This window comes from Tupaia chinensis, unplaced genomic scaffold (assembly GCF_000334495.1).
Source record: "Tupaia chinensis unplaced genomic scaffold, TupChi_1.0 Scaffold142384_1, whole genome shotgun sequence".
NCBI classification, from domain to species: Eukaryota; Metazoa; Chordata; class Mammalia; order Scandentia; family Tupaiidae; genus Tupaia; species Tupaia belangeri.
In genome coordinates this window covers 73110-80676 of record NW_006202232.1, presented here as the reverse complement: position 1 = coordinate 80676, position 7567 = coordinate 73110, and the positions used below count along the sequence as shown (strand labels likewise).

The window sequence follows — 7567 nt, the reverse complement described above, 5'->3', positions numbered from 1 at the left end:
AACCTCAGAAACATAAAACACCACTTAAAAATTTTTTTTTTTTTTTTTTTTTTTGCCCGAAGGTGTGCACGCTTGCTGGAGAGTGATGGAGAGAAAGAGAGAGAGTGAGAAATCATCCTCAAGGGGTATGATCATGCTGCAATCCCTTCTCTCTCTCTTCCTCCTTTCAGAGTTTTAGACTTGTGTAGATGCTGGCATGTTTCTCAAGCTGCCAAGTCTGAGACAAACTACACAGTCAGCTGGGATCCAGCCGCCTTTACCACACCACCAGCTGGCCCAGAACACCACTTCTTAGATTCAAAGGGTCCCCAAATATCAAAATTTCAGGCTCTGTGGGTGTGGAGTCCATGGGTCTGACATCTCAGTACGTGGAGGCCAATACCCCTGGGATCCAAACTCACTGGAACCACCCAGAGGACAGGAGGCTCACAATTTCATAGGTCCTCCTACCCACAGTTCTGGAATCACAGCAAGTATCCTTCCCAAGTTCTGGGAAACCAGAGGATCAGAAGAGCTCCTTTTGCTTTCCCCAGCTGGGGGTCAGACTCTGCCACAGACTAACTTTCCTCAGCCTCATATGTGAATCAGGACAGAAATAGTCCCCATCTTCCAAAGTGAGAATGTACAAGAAATGCTTAGTAAGATGTCAGTGATTGGTAAATGGACACCTACAGGGCTCTGGTCTCCCTGTCTATTCTGGGACAATGTTCCCAAACTTGTTGCCATTCCATCAGAGATTGGGAGGAAAGGAGGCGGCTAGCATGCTTTCAGCCTGGGCTAAATGGAGTAGGAGGAAGGAAAAATCCTGGCCTTTGCCAGTAGAGACAGAGCCTACCACCCAGCTCTCTGGAGGGGCCTGGGATAGAGGTTCTCAGATACTAGTACCAGTTATGGGGACATGTAGACTGATTGAAATCCATTTGTCATCACCATTCTCTGGCCAATGAGGCCTCCTGATCCATGGGGCCCAGGACCCCAGCCAGCCTAGCTCTTGTGAAGCTATTTCCATGGTTAGAACATTCTTCAGTGAAAACTGGGAGGATTCTAGCTCTATAGAGACTCAGAACAAGGCCCTGGGAGAAGGTTGGTGAGTTGAGGGGGTGAGTGAGTGAATGAGTGAATGAATGAACGTATAGATAGGGTGATGTTTCTACAAGCCAAGGATTGGCAAAATGGCCAGAACACAAACCACCAGAAGCAAGGCAAGAGATCAAGAACAGATTCTCCCTCACAGCCCTGGGAAGGAACTAGCCCTGCCAATAAATACCTTGATTTTGGACTTCCACCCTCCATTCACAGTGTGTGAGAGAGACAGAGCCAGGGTCCTATGGAGTGTCCTGAGATATGGGCTTGGCTTTCAACTCTTCCACTGGATCTCTATGAGGCCTACTGAGAGGTCCTTTCGTATATCTCTGGGCCTCAGTTTGTCCTTCTACAGTGGGAGGGGAAGTAAGGTGTAGATGAGGGCCAGGCTCTTCTGCTCTGTGCCTGGGTGAGTCGTTAGGTGCCTGCAGGGACTCAAGTTGATAGCTGCCCCTCTGTCTAGGGGATTGGCTGAGCGACAGGGATACATAGAAACAGAGAGGGACAGACAGACTTGGGTAAACAGAGAAACACAGAACAAGAGACATAGAGATGGCAAGAGAGAAATGATGTGGGACAGAAACAGACATATCTGGTGAGAGACAGAGAGAAGCAGAGGGACATAGAGAATGTGTCAACAGAGGGAGAAGATTGACCAGGTAAGAAGTTGCTGGTCTCTGGCAGGAGGAACTGTTGCTGCCTGAAATAATGAAGAATAAAGAAGGGCAGGGTGTGAGGGATGCCAATGGCATGTTGTGAATTATGTTGCAAAGAAACAATCAGCAAAACAGTGTGGCCCTGGCACAAGAACAGATACTGAGGAATAGAACAGACCAGAGAAAGCTCTGACACAGATCTGTATATAGAAGGACTCGAGTTTGTGATGAATGTGGCATCTCAAACTGGGGGATGGCAGAGGATGGATTGTTTAACAAATGTTTCTGAGATAATTAGGGGAAAAATATAATTATTGAATGAATAATTGGTCTATTTTCCCACCAACCCCTCCATGCTCAGTTTGAAATGTCATCATCATTACATATCCTAAAACAAATTCCAGACCAATTAAAGAGATTGATTTTAATATAATGTTGAGCTGGGGTTTATTGTGTGTCAGGCCCTGTGCTAACCACTTACTATGGCTATTAGAGTTAATCTTCACAAAGATCCTTTGAAGTAGGTATTTTTATAATCACAGTACACACAAGGAAATGGTGGTATGGAGAGGTTAAGTGCTTGGCTAAAAATTACACAGATGGCTTGGGGCCTGTGCCTGGGTGAGTCGTTAGGTGCCTGCAGGGACTCAAGTTGATAGCTGCCCCTCTGTCTAGGGGATTGGCTGAGCGACAGGGATACATAGAAACAGAGAGGGACAGACAGACTTGGGTAAACAGAGAAACACAGAACAAGAGACATAGAGATGGCAAGAGAGAAATGATGTGGGACAGAAACAGACATATCTGGTGAGAGACAGAGAGAAGCAGAGGGACATAGAGAATGTGTCAACAGAGGGAGAAGATTGACCAGGTAAGAAGTTGCTGGTCTCTGGCAGGAGGAACTGTTGCTGCCTGAAATAATGAAGAATAAAGAAGGGCAGGGTGTGAGGGATGCCAATGGCATGTTGTGAATTATGTTGCAAAGAAACAATCAGCAAAACAGTGTGGCCCTGGCACAAGAACAGATACTGAGGAATAGAACAGACCAGAGAAAGCTCTGACACAGATCTGTATATAGAAGGACTCGAGTTTGTGATGAATGTGGCATCTCAAACTGGGGGATGGCAGAGGATGGATTGTTTAACAAATGTTTCTGAGATAATTAGGGGAAAAATATAATTATTGAATGAATAATTGGTCTATTTTCCCACCAACCCCTCCATGCTCAGTTTGAAATGTCATCATCATTACATATCCTAAAACAAATTCCAGACCAATTAAAGAGATTGATTTTAATATAATGTTGAGCTGGGGTTTATTGTGTGTCAGGCCCTGTGCTAACCACTTACTATGGCTATTAGAGTTAATCTTCACAAAGATCCTTTGAAGTAGGTATTTTTATAATCACAGTACACACAAGGAAATGGTGGTATGGAGAGGTTAAGTGCTTGGCTAAAAATTACACAGATGGCTTGGGGCGAAGCTGGGTTCGTCCCAGACAGTCTGACTCCAGTACCCACACTCTTAACCTCTACAGTAAATGGAAAAAATGAAGCCATAAAAGAGAGTAGAAGCCAACGCAGATGAAGATTTATCTCATTTTCAAGTGGGAAAGGGCTTTCTAAGCACAAAACCAGAGACAGAAACCACAGAAGACAAGAATAACCTATTTGACTGTATAAAAAGAATATAAGTATCACAAAAAAGCACCATAAATAAACAGAAAAAGCAAATGATGAATTGAGGAAAATATTTGATATATATATAAGACTGATGGAAGGTTAATATCCTTTTCAAATGAAGAGCTGTGGCAAATCAATAAGAAAAAAAGACAAATACACTATCAAGACTAAGGACATGGTCAGACCAAAAATAAATAAATAAATAAATAGCTAGCAAGCAAAAGCATGGAGACAAATAAACAATAAAAATAATCAAAGAATATTGGGGGGCTGGCAGGTGGCATGGTGGTTAAGAGTTCTGGGCTCCCACATGACTGACCATGGTTTGAGTCCCGGACCTGGCAGCTTGCTTTCTCACTTTCCCTCTTTCTCTCTTTCTCTCACTTTGTCCCTCTCTGGTCAAAATTAAAAATAAATTAAATGAAATAATTCTTTTTAAAAATAATGAAAGAATGCAAATTTCAGTGATGTGGCAATACGTTTTCTTATCTGTTATAATAGAAAGTAGAGTAGAAGGAACATAAAACAGGAAACTTTTTGGAAGAATAATTTGTAGAGAGTCAGAAGTCTTAAAGATGCACTCCCTTCTTGTCCCAACATTGGGAATCCAAGGAAGCAATCGGGTATGTATGTGGAGAAAAGTAGAAACAATCAGAATGGTCAAAAATTAGCACTTGGTCAATTCAATCATAATTTACTCTGATGTGAGGATAGTTTGGACAGCCATAAAATATCATGTCTTCAAACACCTTTTAGTGAGTTCCCAGAAACCTATTAATTGAATAAAGCATGAACAAAACTAATATATGAGGAGACTTCAGAAAGTTTATGGTAAAGTAGAATGAAAATATGAGTTTATTTTGGTGCAAAAACATTTTAAATCCATGCACAGTTTTTTCATAATATGACTTTTCCACAAATATTTGGAAGACTCCTTGTATCACATGATTCTAATTTGGTTAAAAAATACTAATAGTTAACACTTAGCGCTGTGTGCCAAGCACTGTACTAAGCCTGTGGAGATGAACTCACGCTAGTCTTGAATGACTTGCTCCCTTCCTAGACATGGACTCTGGTTACATGCACACAATCCTAAGGTCAGACCACACAGTGAAACCACACAAGTTCAGTCAAGTGCTCGGACTAACCCAACAGCAAACAATCTTCCTGCTACTGTGGCAAAACTATCGATGCTCATTCTCATGAGATGTAAATGTGCCCAGCGATGTTGCTCAAAACATTCTTATTAAGCACCAGCTGTGTACAGGCTCTGTGTTGGATGCTGGGTAGAAAGGCAGGTGGGGAAAGGTGAGACAGAAGAGCAGGACAGAGACAGAGGAAAGGAGATAAAGGAGATTGAGGGCCAGCTCTGTGGTGCAGTATTAATGCACTGCTCAAAGGATGCTGAATTCATGTGGAAGACTGTGGGTTTGGTTACTCAGCTGGCCTGGATAGGCTAGGTACACATGCCCATGACCCTGGCTGGCTGAGAAGGTCAGGCTTGGGGGAGGGGATCATAGTGTCAGGCCCTGCCTCTCTTTCTCTCTCCCTGTCCCTCACTCTCAAGAAGGAAATAAATAAAACATTAAAAAAAAAAGATAGAGGAGATAGAGGTAGGGGAGACAGAGCATAGGAAAGATGGAGGGATGAAGAGTCTGAATGTGAGGGAGACTGACAGAGAGATGGTGAGAGAAAGGGCGAGTGAAGAGACGGCTAAGTAGAGAGACAGAGATGGGTGGGAGGTAGTGAGACAGAAGAGATGAGAGAGATACAGTTGAAATTTCCAGTTACATCTGAACAGCATTTCAAGTTATTCTAAAGCTCTGAAATCCAGAAAGGCTTGTAGTTGACATATTTAAACAATCCTACCCATCTACGTACCAACCCAATCAATATATTTCTGCCCCTACTCAAGCATTGATTAAGTACATTATCTATCAGTATTCCAGCATTTATTATGACTATCATTATTTTGAAAAAGATCTTACCTGGCCAAGACCACAGTAGCTGGCTATGTACAACTGTACTGGAGGGGCCCTGACCCCTTGATGCTTACCTCCCTGTCATCTCCTTCATTGGGCCCGCATCTGGTGGGTGAGAGCACGGATACTCACCTTTGTGAAGTGGACTGACAGAAAAGGATCAGCCTGGCTTGTGGGAAACTGTCACATATCAAAAACAACTTTGCTTTTATACCGAGAAGAAAAACCACGGCGTAGAAGCCACAGACCTTTCTTCTAATAATCCAATTTTTTTTTTCGATGAGTGTGTGCGCTGATAATCACAGGGTGGGGGGGTTCTCATAGTTTTTGCTCTCTCTCTCTTGCTGTGTTTCTCCTCTTCTTGATTATGAGACTTAAACGGAAATTTTGAAATTTTGGGTTTTTTCTTTGCCCTTTACCAGTCATCTGAAAATATGATTTCTTCCCCTCACCACAGAGGTGAGAGGTATTAATGAGATAACAGGGCTCATGAGAAACCACAGTTTTTTAAACAAAAGTGTGTAGTTAGAAAAAAAAAGAAACAAGGGAAAAGAATGCAAATAAATCACAGGGCATCCTGGGGCAGGCAGACACACCATTCTGTGAGTGAAAGGATATTTGAGAATCTTTGGGGAAATAAAGAAAAAGAATCTAAAGCCCTATGTGACAAAGAGAAACACCAGGGAAAAAGACAAAATACAGCTGGATTTGCCCTGATCCAGGCCTAAGTTTCCCCCTGCGTGAAATATATATGTTCGTGACTGCTTATACTGCCCGGGGAGGTGGGGGATTCTGGATACCCTTGAACTCCACTTACCATTATAGCATGAGGGGCACATAAGGTACTTTACAGAAAAAAAAAAGTGGGGCATTTACTCCCAGGCCCCACAATTCACAGAATTGAGTCTAAGACTTACTGAGAGTCACTGAGTGAGGAACGGGAGAAAAGTCTTGCCTTATCATGCTTTTGGGCTTGATTGCTCTGATCCAGTGACCACCCTCTGGGGAAGGTTCCAAGCAGGCCTCCAGGATTAACATATTAATCCTCATGAAAAAGCCCAGAGGCACTTTGGGACCCTGACTCTGTTGTATCAGGAACAACATGGCCCAATTCTTCTGAGGCCCTCAGTCTTTGAGATTTTCTACCTTGAAAATCCCTAGTTTCAAAGGATTTAGGATTCCAAATATCCACCACATTCCATGTGCAAGACACAGCATTGCATATGTCTCAAAAATGATTATGTTCCTCGTGGCCCATCTCATCATTATCATATTGTTGTTACATAGATGGGGAAAATGGGTCGAGAAACTTGTTCAAGATCACAGGGATAGCAAGTGGGGAGTGGGCCCTGCCTTCCTTGGTACTGGGTTTTGAAACTCTCAGGTTTCCCTGACCCCAGTGGTTTCAGGTTTTAAATTCTAGGAGTTGATGATAGGGAGGTTCTGGGATTTGGAAATTCCTCTGGGAGCTTGAAGTTTCTGAAGTTTTAGGGTGGTCCAAGAATTGGTGGCTGCATTTTCTTACCTCAGTGTGCACCCCTCCAAGATTGGAGGGCAGCCCCAGGGGCTTCTCCTGACGGGCTGAGCCTCCCAGCCACTGGCTCCCCAGACCCCTGTGTAGTCTAGGGTTCTAGTCGTCCAAAGTCCACTGCAGCTCCTCCACAAGACTGGCTCAGGCCTGGGGAAGAAAAATTGGAAACAGCTTTTATTCACATGATACAAATCACATTGGCCAAGACCCAGCCTTAACCCCTTTGCTGGTTACTTTCTCCCCACCTTCTAAGCCCTCAGAAAAGGAAGAGCCTCTTTTCTCAAATCACTTACCTTTCTGGAAAAGCTCAGAGAGGGCCTGATGGCCTGGCTTTATGAAGACCAAAAAAGAAAAAAAATAAAAGTGAATAGAAAAAACACCTATGGGACCAGCAGTTGGCGTAATGGCTGTTGTTGGACTCCCATGTAGTCGACCGTGGTTCGAGTCCTGGACCCGGTGGCTTAAACTCACACCAGGTGCGTGTGCATGCATGTCCAAGATCCTGAGAAGAGAATGGAGGAGAAGGGATTGTGGCATGGCCATCCCCCCGAGGGGTGATTTCTCGCTTTATGTCTCTCTGTCTATCTCTGTCTGTCTGGCGAGAGCATGTGCCCTCTACCAAAAAAAAAAAAC

General features: G+C 43.6%; 1 protein-coding gene across 1 annotated transcript in view; it reads right to left on the bottom strand.

Annotated features, from left to right (window-relative positions):
* Positions 1–5744, bottom strand: part of FOXP3 (forkhead box P3) — a 17543-nt gene extending 11799 nt beyond the window's left edge. Inside the window, exon 1 of the mRNA XM_006163498.3 lies at positions 5536–5744. The gene's annotated coding sequence lies outside the window, so the exon portion shown is untranslated. The remainder of the gene's footprint in view (positions 1–5535) is intronic.
* Positions 5745–7567: the final 1823 nt, after the last annotated feature.